The 23752-nt window shown below is 46.6% G+C and overlaps 1 long non-coding RNA gene across 3 annotated transcripts in view; it reads left to right on the top strand.

Annotated features, from left to right (window-relative positions):
• The window catches only part of LOC146444829 (uncharacterized), a 55749-nt gene extending 50458 nt beyond the window's left edge, over window positions 1-5291 (top strand). For all 3 annotated transcript variants that reach the window (XR_014852610.1, XR_014852608.1, XR_014852609.1), the window contains one exon: window positions 4117-5291. This is a non-coding gene — a long non-coding RNA (uncharacterized LOC146444829). The remainder of the gene's footprint in view (window positions 1-4116) is intronic.
• Window positions 5292-23752: the final 18461 nt, after the last annotated feature.

The following is a 23752-nucleotide window of genomic DNA, read 5'->3' as shown; positions in this document are numbered from 1 at the left end:
AGTTCTATGAGATTTACAAATCATACCAGCTAACCAAGATTTAAAACAGCTCTGAATTGAAAAGGCAAGCAAGTGGTCCAGCTGTGAGTTAATTCATTAGTTGCAGTAAATATCACTGGAAGAGCTTGTCAAAAGGAAAATGTGAGGCAACTGAAAAGAATCATCCTTAAAGCGAATGTCAGAGGCTTTTGCAGCTGTCATCCAGTGGACTGGAGACTCCAGGCACTGGAGAGAAAATGAGGGTGAAAGACATAAAAATTTGAGTACAGAGGATAAAGTACCAGTTCCCACTGAGTGATTATAAAGGAAGCAGTCTCACCACTACAGGGACCTAATTAGAGACTGAATCTCACAAGCAGCTAACGTCTCCTCCAGGATTCTGAGAAACCCAAACCAGTGAACACAGTCCGCTCAGAGCAGCAGCAGGAGAAGACTCTTCTGCTTCAGTGATAGAGTACCAAATTTATGTTGCTGGGGGCATTTCTAGTGTTCTTGTTTCCTGCTCAGCACTCACTTAGATCCAGAGAAGTCACATCATTTTCTTGCCTGCCAGCACAGCATCATCCTGGTCCTACAGAAGGCAACAATGGGCTTCCAGTGCTGCATATCTGAGCATCCCAGAGGAAAGGCACCAGAGCCCATTTTCCCAGGCAAATACAAGAGTAAATTGTCAACATTAACAGGAGAGAAATTCACATTTCTATGACTGATCTGATGAATCACTACTTTGCTTGCTCTCCTAAATGTGCAGATCAGTGTGAGTCCTCAGACCTCACTGGAGACACCAGTGCTGCCAGGGGTTGCATGCACTGGGTTCACTCAAGCCTTGGTGCAGGGCTCAGCTCCACCTCACTCCAGCTATTGCCAATCAGAGACGCTGTCACCCTTCTCTCCATCCTTGTGGAAATGTGGAAACACTGGCCATAGCTTGAGGCTTACCTTTGTAAGCAATGCCCACCCCTGCTCTAGCTGCTCCCTCCTACCTCTGAGCAGCAGCCTCAGCATTGGTGTGCCAAGCAGGGAATTCCATGAGTTGGGTTTTTTCTTTGTTTGGTGACTTTACTAAGCAGCAACAAGGTTTTGCTGGATTTTGTTTATGACTGGCTCATTCTGGGTGCTGATCCTTGTCACTTCCCTCCTGGTGCCAGGAAGGGCTGTGCCAGCAGGAGCCATGCTCTCTGGGGTGGGTGAACAGCAGGGTCAGCAAGAAGGAATTATTGTAGCTGGTATTGCCATGAAAGGCACTTTTAATGTAACTTGTCCCCACTGAGTGATTCTGTTTGGGTGAGGCTTCAGGGAACTACAGGAATGTCTTCCAGTGACACTGCTACTAGCAGTCACATTTTTCTCTAGCAGGTTTTTAAGGCATAGAGAAGGAAGGTCTGTGCCTTCTGAGATCACTCGGGCAGCTCAGTGCTCCTAAGAAGAGGAGGATTAACTGCTCAGGATGCACAGATGCATTGTGTTTGGGGGGCAGTGGTTTATGGGTCTCCTCTGAGGCTGGGAGGAGGTAAGTGAACTGCCCAGAGAGACCTCAGCTAACATCTGACAAGGACATTTTCACAGCCAAGATAAACAGCTGCCTTTTTTTTTCCTTGCTCTAGGAAGAGCAGATTACCAGCCTGAGACCTGGCTAGCCTATAGCTTTACCATATGAAAAAAGCCTAAACCACTTCATTTGAGGTTGTTACTTATTTGGGTCAATATGAAATATTTCTAGCATTCATTTTCCATTTTTTGGCCTTCACATGCCTGAAGGAGTCTTCACTCCTGTGTATATATTTTCTTCTCTAACATTTCAGATCTCCTCTCTTTTAATATTTTAAATCCTTATTTGACTGATGCTGCAGATGGAGAGTATTAGTTACCTTCCATGACCATTCTGGCCACAATGAATTCCTTTGCTTGACAAGCTGATTACTTTGTCAAGGTGAATGTTAAGCCTGTCTGGAGTATCTGTGTTTTGTGCAAGATTGCAGTTGCTAGCTGGTTTCTTATTGCACATGCTGTTTTCCAGACACAGAATAACTTTGAGGGCTTTTCCCCCCCACTTTCCTACTGAGAGTGGTGTTGCTGCAGTTTATACCAATAATATTTAGATGGCATTATCTCTGAATTTGACAAGCTAATGGATGGTAAGCAAACCCAGCTGATGAAATTCCATTGATAAAGAAAATTCTCATCCTGGCCACTACCCAAAAAAGTCTTCAAGTAGAGGTCAGGAGTTAATAACAACTGCACCACATCTGCCAAAGCTGCTGGGGATGTGACCAACAGACACTTCTGTGGAGCCAAAGAATTGCTGCAGTGCCTTCTCCTTCCTGCTCTTCATCAGCAGGTTTGGAAGAACTGCATCTTGAGACAGCGATGGGGCTGATGGGCTCCCCAAAGTTACAGGCAGTAGGGATCAGACAGCAAACTTTGTGAAAGCTTTGCAAAACAATGGCTTAGCACTGCATAGACTCATTAAAATAGGAAAGAAACTTCCTGTCCATTGTCACTGGGGTTGGTGTCTCAGATTGCCACTAACATGTGAGTCCATAGCTCTGCTTCACAGAGCCAACGCACAGTGCAGGACCCAAGTGTGTCGCTGCTTGCCAAAGTGGCTGTAGACAGAACTAAACCTTGCCACCTTATGCCATGCACAAGCCACCCAGGCCTCCAGAGACCTTCAAATGGTTGTAGCCTGCATGATCCCTAAAAGAGACCAGAGAGCAATTGCAGCAGAGAAGCTGTAGCATCAGTAGTCCCTTCAGAGTGTCCACTAGATGTAGTTGAGAAAAAATAGCAAAACTCAATTACATTAAATGCATTTCTTAGCAGTTCCTGAGAGAGAACAGGTTGTGCTGTTTGTGAGCTGCAAGCCAGGTCAGGTAGGCTGGATCTTCCACAGAGAATTTGCTGCCTTTGGCCCCAAAATAACATTAAGATGAGAAAAACATCCAAATATCTCTTAAATCTTTGTAGTTGGTACATTACCTGCAAGTGGCAGTCAGACCACTATAGATATTAAAAATTCAGGAAACATCACTAAGCAACACAAAGAACAGACAACAGTGTGTATTTGCTAGAAGATTGGGAAACTGAGTCCTGTGCCACTGGACTGAATGCTTCAGGAGAATAAGTCCTAATAGCTACAGTAGCCAAATGTCACCTGGGACGAGAGCATAAACAATTCTTTTGTAATATTATTTGGTGAATGTCTCAACATCTTGAGTTTATTGCAGAATAGAAAAGAAAAAGCTGGCCAGTGTTATTTTCTGGTGGTACAGGAATATTAATTTCTTTAACCTTGTATGGTGGTGTGTGACCATCTTGGGTATCTGAGGGGGCAGGCCAAAGGAAAGCAATGTGCAGACATGGTTCCCAAAGACACCTATTTCCAGTGAGTCTGAACGTCATTTACTGTTAGGAATAATTTTTTTCCTGGCATATGGTAACAGAAATACTAAAATAAAAGCATGGTATACTTTGTAAGATGAGGTAAGCATTTGTTAGAGGTACCTTTGTAAGACGAACCTCAGGGCTGTCCCACCCTCAGGCAAACCAGCTCTGGGTGTGATGTGAGTGCTGAGGGCAAATGCTGGGCTGCTCTTCTCCCTAGCAGAGACTGTCCTGCGGCTTCTCTCCTTGCAGGAGGAAGGAGAAAAAGCACCTGTTGCCATGGAAGTGTATGATATTCCTTCTCCCCCGGGTGGATAGGAGAGGGAGCTCTTCTCCCCCTCCTTCTGTGAGGGAAGCACTGACTGTTGGTGTGTTGGGCAAGAAGCTGTCTCAGGGCAGACCTTGTTCTCCGCAGGGACCTGCACCCCAGCCATTCCCTTCCCTAGAATTGTATGGTGCGGTGCCCTGGCCTGCCCCTCCCAAGCACTCCCTCTATTCTGTAGCTCCGAGCTCTGCCACTTTCTGTCCTTGGAAAGACAGAGGTGGGGGAGCAGGCTCCCAGCTGCTCCCGAGCAGCAGGGCGTATCTCCTCGTAGGAGATGAAGAAGGCATCTCTGCCGTAGGGCCTGCAGGCAGGAGCAGTCACTCGCCTCCCTCTGCAGCCGGCAGCACTCGGCTTTTTCCCGTCCCTTATTATAAGTCTGACGTCTGTTTTTGTGTGTTTCCCTCCAGGCTGCTGCCGGCGCTTGGGACACCTCCTCCTGGTGGGCTGCCAAGGACGGTGGCAGTGTCCTCCCGCCGAGGGCGGTGTCCCCGGCCCTGGGCACACGGCATCTGTCCCCGCTGCTCGCCTGACCCTCCCCTCGAGACCTACTTCTGCTGGGAGAGGCAAGGTAACCTCGCCACTGAAAATAGCTGGGATGGCGGCCAGCGGAGATTAATGGCATCATTAACGTCCCCAGTTTATTTATAGGCTTAAAAATGCCTCGGACCTGCAAACTGAGCAGAGTTCCTCCGTGTAAGGCAGGGACTCACAGGTCTCCTGCTTCTGCCGTTTCCCTTCCTGGTCTTTCGTTTTGATTTCTGTAAAACCTTCGGAGCAGGCACTGTCTCTCATTGTGAAGCTACTTTGTAAACCTTCCTGACTGGGGGGTTACACACTGATACTATTTTTTTCATGAATGCTGTATTTGTCTCGTCTGCTTCCTCTACCAACTTTTTCTGGGCACACTGTGTCCTGTGGCCCTCTTAGAGAAAATTCTCTTTTTGATGAATTCCTGAGGCAAAGGCTTAGCAGCCGTCGAAGGAATTAGTGATTTCCCACCTTGGGTTTTAAACTGTGAGCTCTGTTGGGAGGAAGACTGAGATTCTTACAGCTGTGGAGAGCACCTAGGACATGTAGGGCCCTGGTGAGACATGCAGATGCAATTAGTGACCATGGAGGTCTTCCAACAAAAACCAGAAGAGCTAGTCCAGCTCAGAGGTCCTTCAGGAACCTCACAGGACTGGTGAGAAAGGAAAAAACCACCCTGAGTGTGTTGGCCCCAGAAGAGGAGCTTTTTGCTCATGATCTGTATCCACAGTGCCTGGTCTGTTTCCCAGAGGTCAGTGAAAGGTAAGTGAGAAAGGAGACTTTTTGTCAGCAAGCACAAATCCAAGGGATAAGCTGTGTGACAGGGAAATAGATGGCTCCATGGGTAGGAGAAAAAAGTAAAAATGCTTGTCTTCCCACCAGAAGCATGGATCACCAGCATGGCAGCTCATGGAAATAAGTCATTTCAGAGGGCAGCCACCCTTCACTTCACTGTTGCTTTTTTGTTGTATCAATCTGAGATAAACCCCTGTGTCAGTCTCTCCTTGGCCCTCATCTTCTAGGGATGAAATAAAGAACCAGCCGAGAACCACTCAAAAAACTGTTGTCTTTTTTTTTCTCTCTGGGCAATGAGAATACTTGAGGGCAGAGTGAAGGAGCCCAAAATGGTAGAGGGAGGATTTCTCTGTCATGGCCACCACAGGTGAAGCCACAGCGTGGGGTGCCCTCACCCTGCTAACACCTGGTGGATTTGAGGTATCTCGGGGCCTTACTTTCCCCTTCCTCTCTTTCCCAGTTGGGTTCTTGGCTCCAGATCTCCTCCTGCCCATCTTGGCAAGGCCCCAGCTCTCCTAGGATGGGGCTGTGATAGGGATGGGAATGCCTGCTCGGCATCTCACTTTCCACGTCTGTTACATGGCACCATAACACTCAATCAACTTTATACGGAGGTCTTCAAGGCCAGGTTGGATGGGGCTCTGAGCAGCCTGGCATGATGAAAGGTGTCTTTGCCCATGGCAGGGGGATTGGAACTGGATGATCTTAAGGGCCCTTCCCAACGCAACTCATTTTGTGATTTGATATAGTCCTTTGAAGGACAAAAGCATGCATGCAATTATTCAGCCATCCAAAGATCATAACTGGGAGAGTATTTCCCTGCCTGATCTACATGAGATCCTGTATAATTTTAAAGGCTTCAAGGAAAAGGCAAGTCATATGCAGTACCTGAGACAAAGGCAGGAAGGGGGAAAGGGTAATGTTTAACTGTACTCTATTCTAGGAAAGAGGCACATTTTATATAGTTGTGTCTCATCTAAATTCCTGAACATCTAACCAGAAAAGTCAGTGCAACTTTCTCACTAGATGGATGCCAGACTAGGGGAGTCTTGTGACAAAAGAGGCCATCTGCATCTCAAATTGATTACCTGCTTTGAAAAGTGAATATAAAAAGCAGGTGGTTTTTTTTTTAAACAAGATGGCTAAGCTTCATTTCAGCTCTGGGGGACCTATCTCCTGAATGCTGGTGCTGCCCAGCTTCTGTGACATTACTCACCTCTGATACAGAAAGCAAGAGCTGTTTTTTTTTCCTGTTTCACTGGGCTACACCCAGTTGTAACCATATTTAACCTTCCTTTTTCTAGCTGCCAACACTGGGTGGCACTAAGTAACTCCTTCTGGCATTTTACAAAATTGACTCTAAAAACTTGATTCACACTGACTTGGCTCCTCTCTGTCCTGACATCAAATGGTTTTGTTTGAGAAACTTTCAACCGTATGGTTGTTGCATAGAAACATCTGACTCGCATGGCACACTTCATACTTCTTTGGTTTGTTAGGTTGTTAAAACTCTCGTGAAACTCTGGCCTTACAGTCTGGTAAAGGTTCAATGTGCTGTTGGATTTGAAAGCCAGATTTCCTATACAAAGCTGAGAATTTATTGAATACTTGAATATATATACCTGAATATCCAATTTGTGCTTTATGCCAGAGGTTTAAATAAGTCTCACTGACAGATTGAGGTTGGAAGGCGCCTCTGGAGATTGCCAAAGCCAAGTCCTCTGCTTGAGCAGGGTCAGCCAAAGCAGGGTTAGCCAGGTGGTCCCCAAAGGATTCCAGGAGCTCATTGCCGGCCCTGGAGTTTCCTTCTCAGTCTCTAACCAGAGTCTGGACACAGGTCTGCTGGATACCACTGCCAGCTACTGTAAAAGTCCTGCCAAAATAAATCAGCTTTCAGAGAAGCACCTCCACAAACACATCTGTCACCCCTACAGGCTGTGCTCGCCCTACAGGTGCCACAGCTGCCCTTTTGTCAGCCTGTAATGGCTCCAGTGGGCTCTGGGAGATGCTGGTGGGTATGGTGATGGACACAGCAAAAAATCAGGGCTGAGTGGTTTGTCCTCAGAGGACATCCCAGGTCTATGAGCAGCCTGGTCTAGTGGGTGGCATCCATGGCCACAATGTGGGGTTGGAACTAGATGGTCTTTAAGGTCCCTTCCAACTCAAGCAGTTCTATGATGCTGTGACTTGTGGCCATTCTCAGCTACGTCACCTGTGGAGCCCCACTGCCATGTCCTGATAGCAAACAGAATCACTGTGTGTGTACCTGTCCCTAAGAAGGTGTTTAAATTGTAACAGAAAACAGATGGCATAACCTGATGGGATCATAAAGATTTGCGTCTGGAAAGGAGGACATAGAAACACCAATTATAGTAGCCAAAAATCCTCAATATGGAAATTTAGTAAGCAACTCTTGACATGGCCATTCTGACAGCAGTGGGAAAGGTGCAGCTGAGGAAGAAGCTGCCCAGAGCAAGAGAAGGAAACTGCTGAAGATCCTTAATGTCTCCAAGCAGAAGAACAGGCAGAGGGTGAGACCATCTGGTAGCTACATTAGAGCCAGAGCAGAGATGATCATACATGAAGCAGTATCTGCACCATCTCTTCCCTCTCCTGTGGTAATGGGAAGGGAGTACAAGATGAGCCAATGATTTCTGAAGAACAGCTTATCCACTGAAAAGCACATTTTCTGGTTGACCAAAGCAATCTGCCAATTGATGTGCAACCATTCATCAGAATTAACTGCAAAAATTAGAAACATCAAAATGGCTTAATTTGTTAGTTTGATTTTTTTTTTTTTACTTTTTTTGAAACTGATCTCAAAAGGAAGCATCAGCTGGAGCGAGGATTAACCCAATGTCTTGTATCTTCAGAGTGTGGCCAAACCACAGGCTATGGGACGGCCTGCAATGGGGCTGTCTTAATCCTCTTGCTCGGAGGATAATTATTTACACTATTTATTGGACCAGATAGAGAAGGAGTATCTGCAAGACTAAACTGCCTGCCCCAAAAAACTGGCCTGGGATCTGGTAGGTAGTGGATGAGAGCAGGTGTTTCAGAGCAGGGCCAGCCAACAAAAAGGAGATTGGTCTTGACTGCATGCCGTGGCACTTGACCCCAGCTTAGCTTGGCCCTGTGTGTTGTGCCTATGGACCTAAGAGCAAACTAGTATTTTTGTAGGTTTTGAGGTTTTTTTAACCCCAGCATCAAATGCCCAGGATAACGAAGACGATGCTGTAGCTCACCAGTGCTGGGATTCCATAGTGTGTGTGACATGCCTTGTACTGAGGCATGAGAGTGTTCAGGAGAGCTGAAGGATGGAAAGGCTGGTGGGACCATGCTGGACGAGCATCACAAGGGAAGGGAAACAGAGCTTGTCCATGTGGCTCTTGAAAGTTGTCCCAGGAGTATCCATGCCCAGAGCAGCACAGCTTGGCAGCCAGAGGGAGCTGCTTGTGCCGGTCCAAAGAACATTCTCTGCTGGGCTCTCCACTAACTCTGAAGCTCTGGTTTGGATCACTCCAAGTAGCTGTTTCCAAGATAAATGTTCTCCTTGTGAAGCGAGCTCTAGGCACAGTGCCTGTGAGCCCAGCAGTGCCACTCTGCCCTGGCCTTTGTTTTGAGCAGGGTAGGCACAGCCAGGTGTAGCATGTCTCCTGCCTCACTGTGCTCCATCTCAACGTGCCTCTGGTGCTGCCTGGCACACTGGATGTGGTGCTGCTTCTAGGAAACCTTTTTAAAAATATTTTTCTCTATGAGAAACAGAAGGGGTTTGAACTTGCATCTTGTGTGCCCTGAGGCTGTGTTATAGCCAGTGGATTATAGTGGGTGACACCTTCTCTTCATAGGCCTTGTGGCTGAGGACAAAGTCTCCTTGGGAATCTCCCTTTCCATTCTTTTGAGGGTTTGGGGATTGACCTGTATCATGCTTTTTTAGCCTATAGTTTGACTGCCAAATAGAAAATCAACTATTGGAAGATCTGCCTTGTCAAACAGACAAAGGCCTGGAGAGGCAGAAGCTCTTTGGAAAGAGGCCTTGGTTTTGTATGGATCATGAGGATTTGGGCAGAATTCAGGCAGAGGATAAACCCCACTATCCAAGAGGATAACACGAGGAAAGGGAGTTGCACAGGATTTTTCCACTGCTGTAGGAACCTTTACTGTAATTCAGCTCGTGTTGATTAACCCTGCATGCTGGATTCTTAAAAAGTGATTAGTGAGATCACCCTGGAAATAGAAACAGATGTGCCATCTGTTACGCAGTGTATGGGGCTTAGAGGGAGGTTTTGCTGAAGCACAGTTGATCCCAACATTGAAATGAGACTTCACTCCTGTCACCTTCCCATTTACCTCCTCAGAAGCTAGACACCCCTGTGAATATATGAAGTGAACTGGTGGGATTTGCTGTTGGTGGACAAGTGCTGTAGTTCTGGCCAGTGACTGGGTTGAGAGATGAGCTATGGTGGCATCTCAGCCTTTAGGGCAAGACATGGTATAAAGCTTTGTGTCAAGGACTTTTTCCAAACATCTGAAATCCCAGAGCAGGAAGTCTGGGTTTCAGTCTGAACTGATGCTTGTTCTGCCTCAGAGCACCTTTACCCTCAGTGAAATGTAAACTAGAGGTGGTTTTTTTCCAGTCCTTCTGCAGAGTTGTTCCTATGCTGTATCCCTGCTCCAAAATGCTCTCCCTTCATCCTGTAGTCACTCACTGAAGGCCTCAAGGATTATCAGAAGCACTAAGCAGCTCTCAAACAGCAATTGCAATTATGCCTCTACAGCTGTGATCATCCACAGCTGCACTTTCTGTCTTCTTCCAGAGCAACAGAGGATTTCAAGGAATGGTGCAAGGCTGAAGAAGGCAATACATCCATATGTGCTTTCCTAAATCTAATCTGGCATCCTTCTGGCTCCCATAACCTCTGGAGAGCAAAGTGCACATTTGTGCTGTTCATAGCACTGCTGCCTGATAACCAATATCTGCTCTAATAGGGAAAACCCTGCAGCACCTGGGGAGAACAGGAGCGGGTTTCCTTTGATCTGCAGGGCACCTCTCTCAGCACAGCTGCACAGCCAGGTAGAAAGCTGCCAGGATTCTTGTTTTCCTATTCCTTTTTTTCAGACTAAATCTCAAGTCTCATGCTAAAAAAAAAAAAAAAAAAAAGCCTCTGGCAAGCCTCCATGTAAAAATATAATATAACTACAATTCTACTATTATTCATACAGGAACAAAGAAGGGCCATTACTTGATGATTGTGTAATAAAACAGGTCACTGCTCCCTGCATGCTTTGAAGCCCAGAACTTGATCCAGTGGAGGTAGAAAATGGAACTCCAGGCACGTAAAGGGGATTGCTGTAGTGGATCCCTTCGCAAAGGCCGGATTTAAATACACAGCACACCTACAAAGCACAGGTAGAGTTTCTCAGTGGAAAAGGAGCCCAGCATGCAGGTGCCTCTCTCAAACAGAGCTGTTGCAGGGGAAGCTGAGCACTGCTCTACCAACACCCTTGGAGATCTGCTGAATGTGGGGCCTGCTGGCATTGCACTGGTTTTACCTGGGTAAAGCCAGGTGCCCCTTAAAATAAATTACTTAACTGTCCTCCTGTTGCTCCCTTTGTCCTACTTCTACCCACTATTACCTGCCCTCGTCCTTGGAATCTCCACTGGGACCAAGGTGGGGCAGGTGATATACCATGAGGAGGAGGGCAACCAGATGGATTCAGCAAACAGTTGTTCTTCACATTTCCAGAATGTTATCTCAACCCCCACTGCCACCCCCAGCTTCGACATTTCATGGCCATCCCCATGGCTTGTTCCCCAGGATGCTGGGAGGAGCTCAGTTTGGAATGCAGGAGGGTAGAGGGGACAAGGCCTGGAGAAGGCGTCTTGGTAACTCCCCTCCTGGAGGCCAGAGCATATCTAGGGTCAGGTAGAGACTTCAAGAGCTGAGCCACCATCTCCTCTCAACACTACCTCTATGGCAGGAAACCTGGGTGCACCCCACCAGCTTCATTCACTCCAACAGGGATATGGGGACACAAAAATGTGTGGTGAGCAAGAAGGGCTCAGGTTTGCTCTCTGGTTCCCTAGAGAGGCTGTTTGACACTAGAGTTAGGGGAGTTGGGGGACAGGTAAGCACAGCACAGGGGGAAATCAGGGTGCTGTCGAAGCCTGTGGAGCAGCCAGCAACCCCAAAACATCTCCTTCCCCCCAGCAGTGGCAGCAACCCTCTGCCTCCCATCCCAAATGGAGTTGCCCCCCAGCAAGCCCAGCTGTCCTCAAGGATGACACGGCTCTTCTGGGCTCTCACTTGTTCACGCAGGGCTGATTCAAAAAAGATGTTGGCAGAAGATGTTACAGACCTTTCAAAATCTCTCTTCATACTCTGGCACTTCCTCCTCTCCATCCTCAGACAGGAATTGCACAGGTCTGGACCTCATTCCCCAGCCCTGGAGCCCCAGCAAGCAGAAGCTGGTGTCCAGCAGCAAGCTGTCTTTTTAAAAACACTTTCACCAAATAGTTGATTAAAACTAGAAAATGCCCTCCCTGAGCACCATGTGTCATGCACAAGGATCATGCACCACTGCCCAGGGAGAGGATGGGGCCCAGGCTCCTCCTGCAAGCCCCAACAGGTGAGGGGAGAAGGGATGTTATCCGGAAGGGCAATGGTTATCCTCAGGAAAAAAGTGGCATAAATTTTCTTCTCTCTAGAGTCCTCATATGCAAGCCACAGAAACAAAGACATCCATACTCTCTATTTCAAAAAGACATCCTTACTCTCTATTTCCCTGGAACTTACATCAGAAAAATGGAAAGCATGTTAAAGAAAAAGGAAGAAGGATGTGGGCAGTATCACCCACATTTCAGTGTCTGAAATCTCTGAGCACACCTGCCCAGCTGTGTTAGCACTGCTGTTCCCTGTGCCCTGGAGCTCAGTGATGCTCAGGACACCAGGCAGCTGCACCCATGGGGGATTTTTCTCCAGTCAGCATTCACACAGCTGGAGCAAGGACACAGGAGAAAGTCCTGGTGGTCCTGAATTCTTTGTTTGAGCAGCTGAAAGGAGAGATGTTTTCTCCCACAGTTTATTGGAAAAGCAGAGTAGCGTAGCTGCCAACACAGTCACAAAGTCCCCACTCGGTGATGAAGGTCTGCACCCAAGGGCGTGTTGGAGCACACTCTGACATGGCAGCCCAGCCTCCTCTGGGACAGAAACCACTCAGTGCTGGGCCTACAACCACCCACGACAACCCTGAAGCTGCCCCTTGGGCCTGCCTGCCTGTCCAAATAACTCAGTAACAACTCCCCCCTCCACACACCCAAGTATAACCACACGTTTTTCCCAAGTGTTTAGCAAATGTAACCTCTGTGTTTTATACCTTTCACTCATTGATCAAGCTGATGTGTTTCTCTTTCGGACAAATAGTCATTACATCTGAAAGTTTATGGCTAGGCTTTGAAGTTAATGTTCTCTGAGATGAAGGAGAAAGTTCACACTTCTTCTATTGCTTCCAGCCCTTCTGGCTGCAGACCAGATAAGAGAGTGATGCCTTCAATTTACAAGTGATGACTATTTTTGCAGGCAGAAAAGCCAAAAACTTCTTAATGTAATAATGGCTGGAATATTGCTATAGTGCTCATCAAAATGCAGGAAAAGGGGGGCTGACTCTGAGTCCAGGAAACCTATGGATGCCTCAAACTGGTTATTTCTCTTTTTACTGTCTCAGTTTCATCTGAGGCTGCATTTTCCTTCCTCCACTTTTGCTGCTGTTGCAGCCACTCTGACTTGGTTTGTCCACAAGCCGTTATTTTCTGCCAGCAACCTTCCTGTGGGGAAGAACAGCCTTCACAGCCAAAAAAGGTTTCTCCTGGATATTCACAGGTCTCTCCCACTAATTCTCCTTGAATAGGTAAAGAAAATGCAGTTTTATGGCACACTCCAGTAACAGCCCAGACTGAGTGTTTAAGTTGGAGGGTGTTAAAGCATCCAGTTCCTTCACACTCATTTGGAAATTGCAGCCTTTATGTGACCTTTTCAAGCCTCCTACTTACCCTCCTTCCTACTGCAGCATCACCTCCTCCAGCCTTTACTGGGAGAAAGGTTTTAGAAGCTTTTAGGGACAATGCTCAGAGAATGCTAGAGGCAGAGTGTCACTGCCTGCAAGCTCCAGGGGGAGTGAGCAAGGCTAAAAGGACTTTGGAGAGAGATGGGGTTTTCCAGAGCTTCATCAAGCCAGCTTTGGGAAATCTCCAAAGATGGCAGAGCCACCATCTGAGTAGAGGTGCCCGTGCTTGCCAACATTCTGCTCCCCTGCCCAACATTCTGCTCCCCTGCACACCATATCCCTTCTAGGCCTCTTCACTCTGAAGTGGCTTTTCCATTTGACTTCACCAGTCATAGGACTGGACAGAAAAAGAGCTGCCAAGAAGACCTATGTGTACCCCTCAGCTGGGGTTATTTGAGCCCATGCTAGGGAGATGTGAAATGTAGTTCTGACAGGAACTCCTGCAGAGTGTGCACAGGTACTGTCAGCATTTTGATACTGCTAATTGACTGGATGTTTGTATAAATAAAATACAATACCTGCTGATATGGGATTTACAAAACATCAAGATTTTCAATAATTTAAGATTGAATAACACGTGGTAGTAGCACATAAGAGGAAGGATTGGGGTACTGCAGCTCACAGCTGGGCTGTTGAATTGTCTGCCTTCGACTTGTTTCTCCTAAATATTCAGCTGAAATTCAGCTGAAGGGCATCAGCCATGTTCAGATCAGCAAGGTATCACTGGATGAATGTTTGTGCTCTTTGTAAAGTGAAATTTGGTACCTGACTGGAGGGACCACAAAACCCCCAGCAAATTCCTGATCCTTCCCTGTTGTGGGGCCCAGTGCTGCTGAGGATTGACAGCCAAGCAGCACAAGGTTCTCAAACCTCCCTGGCACAACCACCAAGGACCAGTCAGAAAACCCCTTGAAGGAGGTGATGAAAAACCCCAGGGTGCCAACAGCATCCCCCACACCAGCCAACAAAGTCCCTCCATCATTATAGACCTGCAGCATCCTTTGCCAAATGGAGTAGTTCTCTTTCATTGACAACTGTGCTGCTCATTTGCCTCTGTCAGCATGACCAACTGACAGGATGGGCTCTGCAGGATTTCTGTTGATCCTCCTCCATGTCTTGGCATTGGGATCTGGCTCGCTGACCACTCATGAAACTTCCATTTTCTTTATTTCATTCCATTTTATCTTTTGCTGTAATGCTAAATAAAATCTACTTATTGTTAACCACACCTCACAACAGCAGTAGTTATGTTTGCTGCTGGTTTTGTTTCCAAGTAATTTAAATAAACAACTGAGCCATGAGGAGAAACTATTAAACATCCTTTTCCCCTGGACATCATGACATGCCAGACCATTAATTTTTCTTTAGCACAGCAAACTTTGAGGGTTGAAATCCACACCTTGGTTTGTTAAATGGGATAATTATTAACGTTTTCAACTATCCAGCTAATGAGTTCCTGTGTTGCAGTGAATGGGATGTTGTGTGATGATTTCTTGGGAAATTTGGGCCTGCAATTTGGTGCAGTCCTCACAGCAGGGATGTGTTTCATCTTCTAAGGTGACGTCAGCCACTCTTGTCCCAGCATTAAAAGTCAGCCAATGTCTCTTCCAGCTCTCCCAGGCAATCAGCAGCCAGAAAATCAGTGTTGTGCTTGGGAACATCAGCGTCAGGAAGTGTGAAGGTGGTTGTCCTGCCACTGGTGTCGGGGCTACCCTCTGGGAAGCAGCCCCAGCACAAAGCTCCCTCTATTTCAGTGAATGTCCAGTCTTTCCTCCAGGAGCACCTACAAGCACTCGGCAGTGCCACACCGAGTGGATAGATCGGTGTGGATAGATCTCCCCACCAGGGGAACTTGGGAGTTGGAAGTAATTTTAGGGGCTTTGATGCTTTTCTCTCTTTCCTCTGGAGAAGGCAGTGTCAGTGGGAGGGGGGGCAGGGTACCAGCGGCACTGGAGCAGCCCTGGGGGTGCTAGGGGCACCAGGACATCCTGTGCTGTGGTTCTGCTTTGCTTTTACAGTGCTGCCTGCTCACCCCATTTTCAGAGGGTGGCACAGCTGAAAGTGAAGCTGTGCACCACTCGGGGCAGATGTTCTGGAGAACACCAGCCAGTTCCCCAGCTGCACCGCAGAGCAATATTGTTTCACCACAAAAAAATCTCACTGGCCAACACATAGCAGGTTTGGAGCAGCCCCTGAGAAGCACCAGGCTCTGCATCCCATTAGGGCTGCCCGGAGGAAGCTGGACAGAGTTTTTATTAAATCAAGCTCAGTCGATGCTTAAAGAAGGGCTTTTTTGAACTAGGAGCTGAACCTCATGTTTGGTGCCCTGCCAAGCTCAGGATAGTGTGAGGAAGAAAAGGAGATGTATTTTCGGACTGCATGTCTGCTAACAGGCTGTTAGATAAAATTAAAGAGGCTGTTTATAAAGAATCCGCTGGTGCTGAAGCAGATGTGGAGGCCCGAGTTTATGACAAGATATATTTCTGGTGTTGGCACGAACAATCAATTTCATTCAGGACTTTCCTCATGCTGTAATGATTTGTTGGTTTGGGGTTGATTTCTTTTTTATTTATTTCATTATTTTAACTGAAACTGGCACAATGCCCTCATTACTTGTGACAAACTTGTTTGTTTACTTATGTCGTGGTAACCAGAGAGCTGGACTCAGGCTCTGCTTCCTTGGATGCTGGTTGTTTCCTACCAGACCACTTGGAGCTGTCTGACACTGGCACTGTGTTTTAAAAATACACTGCTTTCTTCAGCCTTGTGCTCTTACAAGAAAAATCAAGAGCAGACGTGAAGGCACATTGTCATTAATTATATATGGTTTGGGTTTTTCCTGTCTTGCCCCTCCTCCTTGGACCCTACACTGAGTCCTGACTTCCTTATGGCACAGATAAAAACTTGAAAGAAAGAAGCCCAACACAATTGCAGTGATCCATATCTACAGCAGGGCATTCCATATGGAAGGCATAATATTTTGTGGTAAATTTTTGTTTGGCATTATAGTAGAAGTTAAGGGAAAAGGTGTCATCCTTGGCCTAAAGTTTCATAAGTGCCACAGGCAGATGGGCCCTTTTAAACCTTCTCCTCCTCTTCCAAAAAGAGAAACTCACAATCTGGATTCAAGTGAACCTTAAAGTCATAAAATTCCAGGTTCCAATAAATCTTTGTTTTATAAAAACACATCCAGCATATATCAAAACAGAAACTATAAAAGAAATTAAACTTGTGTGGGTCACATACTCTGCTGGACGCTCCTTAATAGTTTTGCAAAATCAGTGGAATAAGGAGGTGCAGTTTTGCTCTATGAAGTTTTGGCACCTCCCTGCAGCTCTGTTGGGCTGCCCAGGGTGCCCACCCGGAACACAAGCAATGGGAAGGGGTGGTAGCTCCACTCCCACATCCTCTCTCTTCTTTCCCAGGGAAGATAAGCTGTGCTGTAACTGCATCACCATGAGCCCAGGGCTTTGGGTGCTGGAGCCATGGGCTGTGCCATGTGGCCCATGGGCATCCCAGCATCTTCCCTTTGGGAGCCCAGCAAAGTGCACACTTGCTCCTCCAGCCCCTGGGAGTGGCTAGGCCAAGGCAAAAAAAAGGGCTGTAAATCAAAGAGAGGGAACAGTAAAGTGATATCTGGGGGGAGGATTTGCCTGCCTGTCCCTGTAAAGTGGAAGTGCAAAGCAAAAACGAAAGGAGCTGGGATCACACTGCAGGGACACAGATTTTAACAAGCTCCTTTTCAGGGCTTTACAAGATTATGCATGTGATGTAATCTTGACATTTCCTGGCTCACTGGCGATTTCCTCGGATCAAATACCCGGAATGCTGGGGGCTTGTCACCACCTCGTGCAGCTCCTATTACTTGCAGCACCCCAGGGGACACAAGAGGAGAGAGGCACAGGGGTCTGGGGCAGGGGATAGCACCCTGCAGCCCTCTCCCTGTGCTCCTCCTCGCCGTGGCTGGGTGAGACATGGAGCACACACCTTTCCTTTTAGAAATTTCCCTTAATTTTGAGGGTTGAGATTTAAGGCTCCTGGCCATGGACCCTGCACCCAAAAGCCTTGGCAGAGAGACTAAAGCCTGAGAGGAACCTGGCAGGGATGGACCCTGGCAAGGACAGGCCCTCAGACCTTGTAACAATATATAATCTATTTATTTCAATCTGTTGTAGAGTGGCAATTTTATAAAATTCCAGGTGACTTGCTGGAGTAGTCAAAACCAAGTCCAAAAGCAAGCAGAGCCCTATAAACTTTGGGAATCTTCTTATCATGAAGATTCATTGAGTTTCTGTTAGTAGAGTGCTGAAAATAGAAAGTTATGGGGAAAGAGAAAAAATTTCAGCAAACCATTTATTAGCATTTTGTCAAGCAGTGGGACAGGCTTCCCAGGGAAGTGGTAGAGTTGCCAACCCTGGAAGCTGCAACTGGAGAGGGGACCCAGCAGGGCAGAGTGGCAAACCCCCATCCTGGCTTGAGATCCTCCAACCTCTGCTGTAGCAGGTAGAAGGACAAAAAACACAGACTCTTCCCAGAATTTTTTTATCTGAATTTCCAAAGACTATCTAGATTTGGGTTGCTCAGGAGCTCTCTATTATTAATTACCCTAAAATAGTTAAAACCGAAGGTAAGCAAAGAAGCACCTGTCTGGGAAGCACTCGTACCGTGACCAAAGACCCCAGGCAGCTCTTCCCCACCTCCTCTTCCTCACCAGGCAACCACTGGCAAATAATGTCACCTGGAGGCTGCAAGTGCCAGGGGATGAGGGTGGTGGGACCCACAGAAGTCACCCTTCTCCTCCTGACAAGGCAGGTTCGGGCTGGCAGTCCTTCTGCCGTGTGTAAACAAGCAAGCTGCAGCTGAGAGGTTAATGCAATTCCCCTCTTAAAAAGTATTCAGAAAGGGCATTTAAGAGTATCACTGACTAGTTTAATGCAGCACCATCATGGCTTTAGTAGTTTTAAGAAAAAGATAATCCTAATATTAAAAGGAGTATATATTTTGTCATGATTTCCATGCTAACAGTGTAAATAATCTACAGACGATGTAGCAACCCTTCCAGGGCAGCCCTGCACAGCAGAAAGAGAAAGTGAAACCAAGTGCAAGCTGGAAAGCCACCGGCGGGCAGGGAGACCAGGCCAGGAGGAGCGTCTGGCAGGGCTCCTGCCTGCCCAGTGCCTGCCCCAGCCTCCCTGGCCCAGGCAAAGGCTGGGCAGAAGCTTACAGCAGGGATTATTTAAGATGCACCACCTCTTTGGCCACCTATACTTGCATTCACATAATCCTCCAAGTCTTGTGTTAGCACACATGGGTTGGGTTTGGCTTTTAGCTTAAATATATCCCATACTCTGGCTTTTTATACTCACTTTGAGACATATGGTGGTATTTTCAGACTTGGGTCACTTGAATTTTATTATTGCAGGTGGCCCAAATAAACTTTCATTTGGTTTTTCATGTGTATTTTCTAAAGAGAACTGTAAAATGAACAGTTAAGAGGTCTGTGGGAGCTTTTGAATAAGGATGCGGAGGGAGCAGCTTCCCTATCAGTTTTACAACTACCTACTCCACTTTGCCTCAACCCTCACATTAAATGCATCATCTCAATGCCAAAAAAATCAACAGTACTTACCTGTCAGATGCAGATATTCAGATACACAAACCAACTATTTATTACAGGCATTTCAGGCAATTTGAATTGTGTTATGCATCCCTGTTTCCACCTTTCTTTCCTATGTTTTGCTCCACTAAAAACCTTCACAAAGTTGCATGCACGTAACCTGCCTCACACAAACCACCTCCCAAGATTAATTTATTACCAATTAACTTGAGGAACTCAACACCTTTGCACAGGCTGGTGTGAATGATCAAAATCTATAGCTGGAAATCAAATACAGGTAAATATCTGATTAAAAAAAATAAATAAGGAACATGATTAGTAATCCTTTGGTGTCTGGATACCAACCCAAAAGCAAGTCAAAAAAGGAGCAAGGCTAATGACCACATCCCCCTTTTAGGAGCAGAGTTACACACTGTGCAGCACAGTAGGTTCTCTGAAGCATTTTTAAAAGTCTTCTGTGGGACAAAGGAGTTGTCCTGAACTTTTATTGTTTTAAAATTAATGTAGAAAAAAAGGAAAATAGGGAGTTTCCGCTGCAAAAGTCACGGACCAGTGATTAAGCACAGGGGATATCAACTTGAACTCAAATTTTGAGAGCACTGAACAGAGAAAAGTCCATGTAAAGTTCTCAGTTTGCAAGTTTACTTTTGAAAAACCACACATGGAGCCTCCTCTGCCTTTTGCCCTTTTTCATAAAATCCTGGAGATCACAGAGATGAGATTTCTGCAAGCTGCAGGCACGAGCCACTGCTTGGAGCAGCGCTCCTTGTTTATATTTCAGTGCTACGCATGATTAATCCTCCATTTCATTCATTGTCTTTTTACTTCTCTGCTACTGGGAACAGTAAATAAGAGGGAAGTTGTAACAAGAGCCTCCCTTTTATTCAGAGACCTTCTGTTTCCTGCAGGCTGGCGGCTTCGAAAAAAATCACAGCTCCATTGTGCTCCAAAGTCATATTGAATGATTCAGATGAAAAGAAAAACCCACGTCAGTAGGAACAGGGGACTCAAAGATGAGTGTTGAGGCTAGCAAAGCAGGGACATCGATCCCAGGCAGCAGCACATACTGAGAATGTTGCACCCTGTGACAGCAGCAACAAACATTAAGGTTTATCCCTCTGTGCTGTGGGTCTGTAGAAAGCAAGTGCTGCTCCTGGTATTCGGGGTGTCCCTGAGCACCCCTGGCACCACGGGAATGGCATCGATTGTCTGGGAGTAGTGAGGCAGCAGGACAACCCTTCTGTCCTACCTGGGGGGCGCAGATCCAGGGGGATCCTGGGGGGAGGTGAACTCACTGCTTCCTGCCGGAGCAGGGCTGCCAGCCCTGGATGTCATGCGGGGCGGGAGGAAGAGGCAGGGAGGCAGAGCGCGGGTGCTCCTGTGCAGAGGCAGAGCACGCAGTGATAGAGACACTGTTGCCATCACTGAACACCTCGTACAAATGCTCCCCAAAACCAGATAATTTCCTTTTTCCATCTCAGACACAGCAGGGCTGGTGCAAGGAGGGGTCTCTTTCACTGGCAGCCTCCCACTGGGAGCCACTCACGCATTCTGGGGTGTGACTCTGGAACCGGCCATCAGTCCCAGGCAGCATCCAAAGGATTAGTCCTGCGAAACGCCCCGACAACCCACGTGGGTGCCGTGCCTCTCAGCGCCCCTGAGCAGAAACCCACCGGCACTTTGCACCGGTGGCTGATATAGCAAAACCAACTCCTCTGTCCCCAAAAGCTGCTCTGTGCCGGGGGGGCTCAGGCTGTGATCAGCCCTACCCTACGTTTTCCAGTGTGTTTTACATTACAGTGCTGGTTCACAGCATCTTCCTCATTGGCAGGCGTCAGGAGAAATGTGTGTCAACAAATCTGAAGCGAGCGTAAGCACCGCTACAGTCAAGTCTGATAATAAAACATGAGTCACTGTTATTCAATCATTTACCAGCGCACATTTTGCAAGAAAAGTTATATCTTCTAAGAGTCACCACCACACAAATTTGAGAGTTTTTTAAAAGAGCACCCTGATTTTAACACTGCGGCTGTCTTCAGATGGCCGGTTTCTGCTATCCCTACTTGCAGCCCACTGCACTCCCTCTCCATCTGTGTTTCAAAGCCAGGCATGAGGCACTCAGCCCTGGCATGATCCATGACCTGACACTCCTCCCAGCAGTTTTCACGACCAGTGTCTCCCCAGTGCCAGGGGTGAGCTGGCAGCAAGGAGAGGGCTGCCAGGACTGACCCCCCAGTTGCCATCAGTGCCCTCATGCCATCTGTAGTGCTGCAGGCCAGTGTTAGTTTAGGGGATGGGCATTTTTCCCCATGGCCAGGATGAGGAAGAGTGTGGTCAACCCCAGCATTTTGGCAAGGGAGACTTTTTCCCAAAAAGGTGCTATTTTCATTGTTTTCTTATGTTTCAGTTTGGGAAGGAGCGGGAGGGGTCAGGGATGTCTTCCCAGACATTTCTTCCAAACTGTTTTCATTCTTGGTAACAAATGCCCCCGCCAAACACAGCAGCACACGTCCTCGGTTTCCCCTCCGTAAGCCTGATTTTTTTGAATGGCTTCTTGGAAAAAACATTTAAATGGTGACCTCTTGCTGCTGTAAGATGTGCAGGGAGATGGGTCCTTTCCAGGCATTCAAGCTGTAGTGCTTGGTCTTTCCTGTTTTTACTGAGGAACTTTTGGGAGGTCAGAAATACATGAATTGAGCTTTTGCTGCCTTAATAGGTGAAAGGCTGCTGGAAGCACGGGGATAAACTTCCTCTGTGCCAAACGACCATCATTTAAGTCCAACACTTTTGAACAATAGAAGCAAAATTTTAGAAGGTGCAGTAAAAAACCCCACATTTGCCTGTCTGTCCTCCCTGATCCATGGTGCTGTGCCTCTTGCTGCTTAGCTTGATCTCGAGCACTCCTGCTGCAGGGAAAGCTTGAGCTTCTGATGTGGCAAACAGGTAAACTAAGCTAATTTATCGCTCAAGTCTTTTATTCCATCACAGAGTGGCAAAAGGGAAGGCTCGTCTCTCTCGCGGGTCACCTCTAATAGCAATTGCTTCAGCAAGATGGATTTCAAAATTAGGTGCTCTCGAAGCAGAAGCCACACTGTATTTTTCAATAGCACAAAGCAGCCGTAAGAGGAGTCTGACCTTCATTCTTCATAATAAATTCACTGGGGAAAAAAATCCATCTTTGTTTTTCAGCTTGAAGTACTGTCAAAAGAAAAGCCAGGGCACAACATATACAAAATAAAAATACAAGACAACTTCAGCAAAATTATAAAAAACTCTACTTTTCCTGCTTTTTCTTACTCAAACATTGGAATAAACTATGACAGCTTGTCTGCAAGTACATTGTTTTGGAATAAAGGCTGGTGTTAATTTAAAGTGGATCTATTCTAGACTAAATTAAGACCACCTCAAAGCGGTTTTCAGATGTAGATTGCAATCCAGTAGCAAAGTCTGGGGAAAAGTTTATCAATATACATCCACATTTAGGCACTCCGTTGGATTTAGCACTTTGTAAAATGTCCCTTAATATATTTCAGGTGCTAAAATAATGTCTGCTGCAGCCTGCCAAAGGAAAATGTCACACACTGTTATTTTCTGCTAAAGCAGCCTCAAAATGATGTGATCTGTAGTCAAATAGAGACTCATAAACTAAAGAATATAACAGAAGAATGTTTGAAAATATTTGGCATTTTACTGTTATTAATGAAATAATTGATACATTTGAGTCCTTTTAGGACTCAAATGTGTTGCATTAAACACTATCTTTGTATTTTGCCATGTCTCCGTTACAGGCTGTGTATTGAATAACGCATTATAACCCAACGCAGCACATTGCCTTTATTCCTTTAATCTCCTGTCAGGCATAGCTGGGAAGGCAGAATGGGAATGTTTATTCTAGCTAGCAGGTCTAACCCTTAGGCTAGCAAGATTTAGGAGAGGTTTTTTCCAAGTTCGGCTTGTCACCCATCTAGAGAACCTAACGCTGTGGCTGCAGTCCGCCTGGCGCCTCTTCTGGAGTTACACAAATGCATCTTCCCACTTTCTAGCAAGCCTAGTCCCAGCTATTACTCAGCCTTTCCTCCTCCAGGATGGGCTGGTTACACTGATAAAAGCAGCTGTAAAGAGGCTGTCAGCAGAGCCCTAATTAAGCTGCAGAAATCGGCCTCTTCACACCCGTTAGTTCGAGTTTCTAGGGGCCTGTTTGCCTGGACAGAAACATTTTGTTAAATAAGCTCAACTTTTCGCTAGAGCTGGTGTGATCACTGAAAGCTCAGCTGAGCGGATGAATGCTGTCCATACATTTAGTTAAACCAGCTTAAAATTACAGAGCATACTGAGCACATCGAGGTGGCTGCAACTGCAGCTCCTTTCAGGACCAACTTGAGATACACAACCATAAAATCAGTCTGGCTTCATTTGGCATCCAAGGTATTATAACTACCACATATCAACATTCAAGCTCTCTCCAGACCAAACAATCTTTTGTTGTTTAGAACAGGAAAAGTCTTTTTTAACCTCAACAACAAGCATTTATGTGAAGGTTAAAGCCCTAGGAGGTGCTTTTTGATAGTGATGCCAATGCTGTCAGTTCCCTTGTAGGGAACCACTAGCTAAACTTGCTATTTCACCTCTCATTATCCCTCTTTTAAAGCAAGCATCCACTTTTAAAGATCAAGGGGAGGCAGATTCAAGCTGAAGTGTCAGCAGTAACTGACCTCAGATCAAGTAATCTTGGAGTGGTCAAGTCAGACCCATCAGTGCAGACAATTTTGACCAAGAGGATTATTTAACTGCTGGAGCTTGCCGGGGAGCACAGCTGCGGAACACGGAGGTCCTTTCCAGCAACAACCCTCAGCAGCTCTTCTTTTAAAAAAGGGGAATTAATCTACCTATGGTACTCCTCTTCATCAAAGAACACTCTAGTTTCAAAACAGTTTTATTGCAGACACATACCAAGTGCTCCTGAGAAAACCATGGCCACTCTGGAGAGCTGGGGAAGCTTTGGTGCATCCCCCACCCAACACCAGCCTCTGCAGTGAGAT

This window comes from Lichenostomus cassidix, chromosome 1 (assembly GCF_008360975.1).
Source record: "Lichenostomus cassidix isolate B80296 chromosome 1, HeHo_3.0, whole genome shotgun sequence".
In the NCBI taxonomy this organism is placed as follows: Eukaryota; Metazoa; Chordata; class Aves; order Passeriformes; family Meliphagidae; genus Lichenostomus; species Lichenostomus cassidix.
This window is presented reverse-complemented; position numbering and strand designations above follow the sequence as displayed.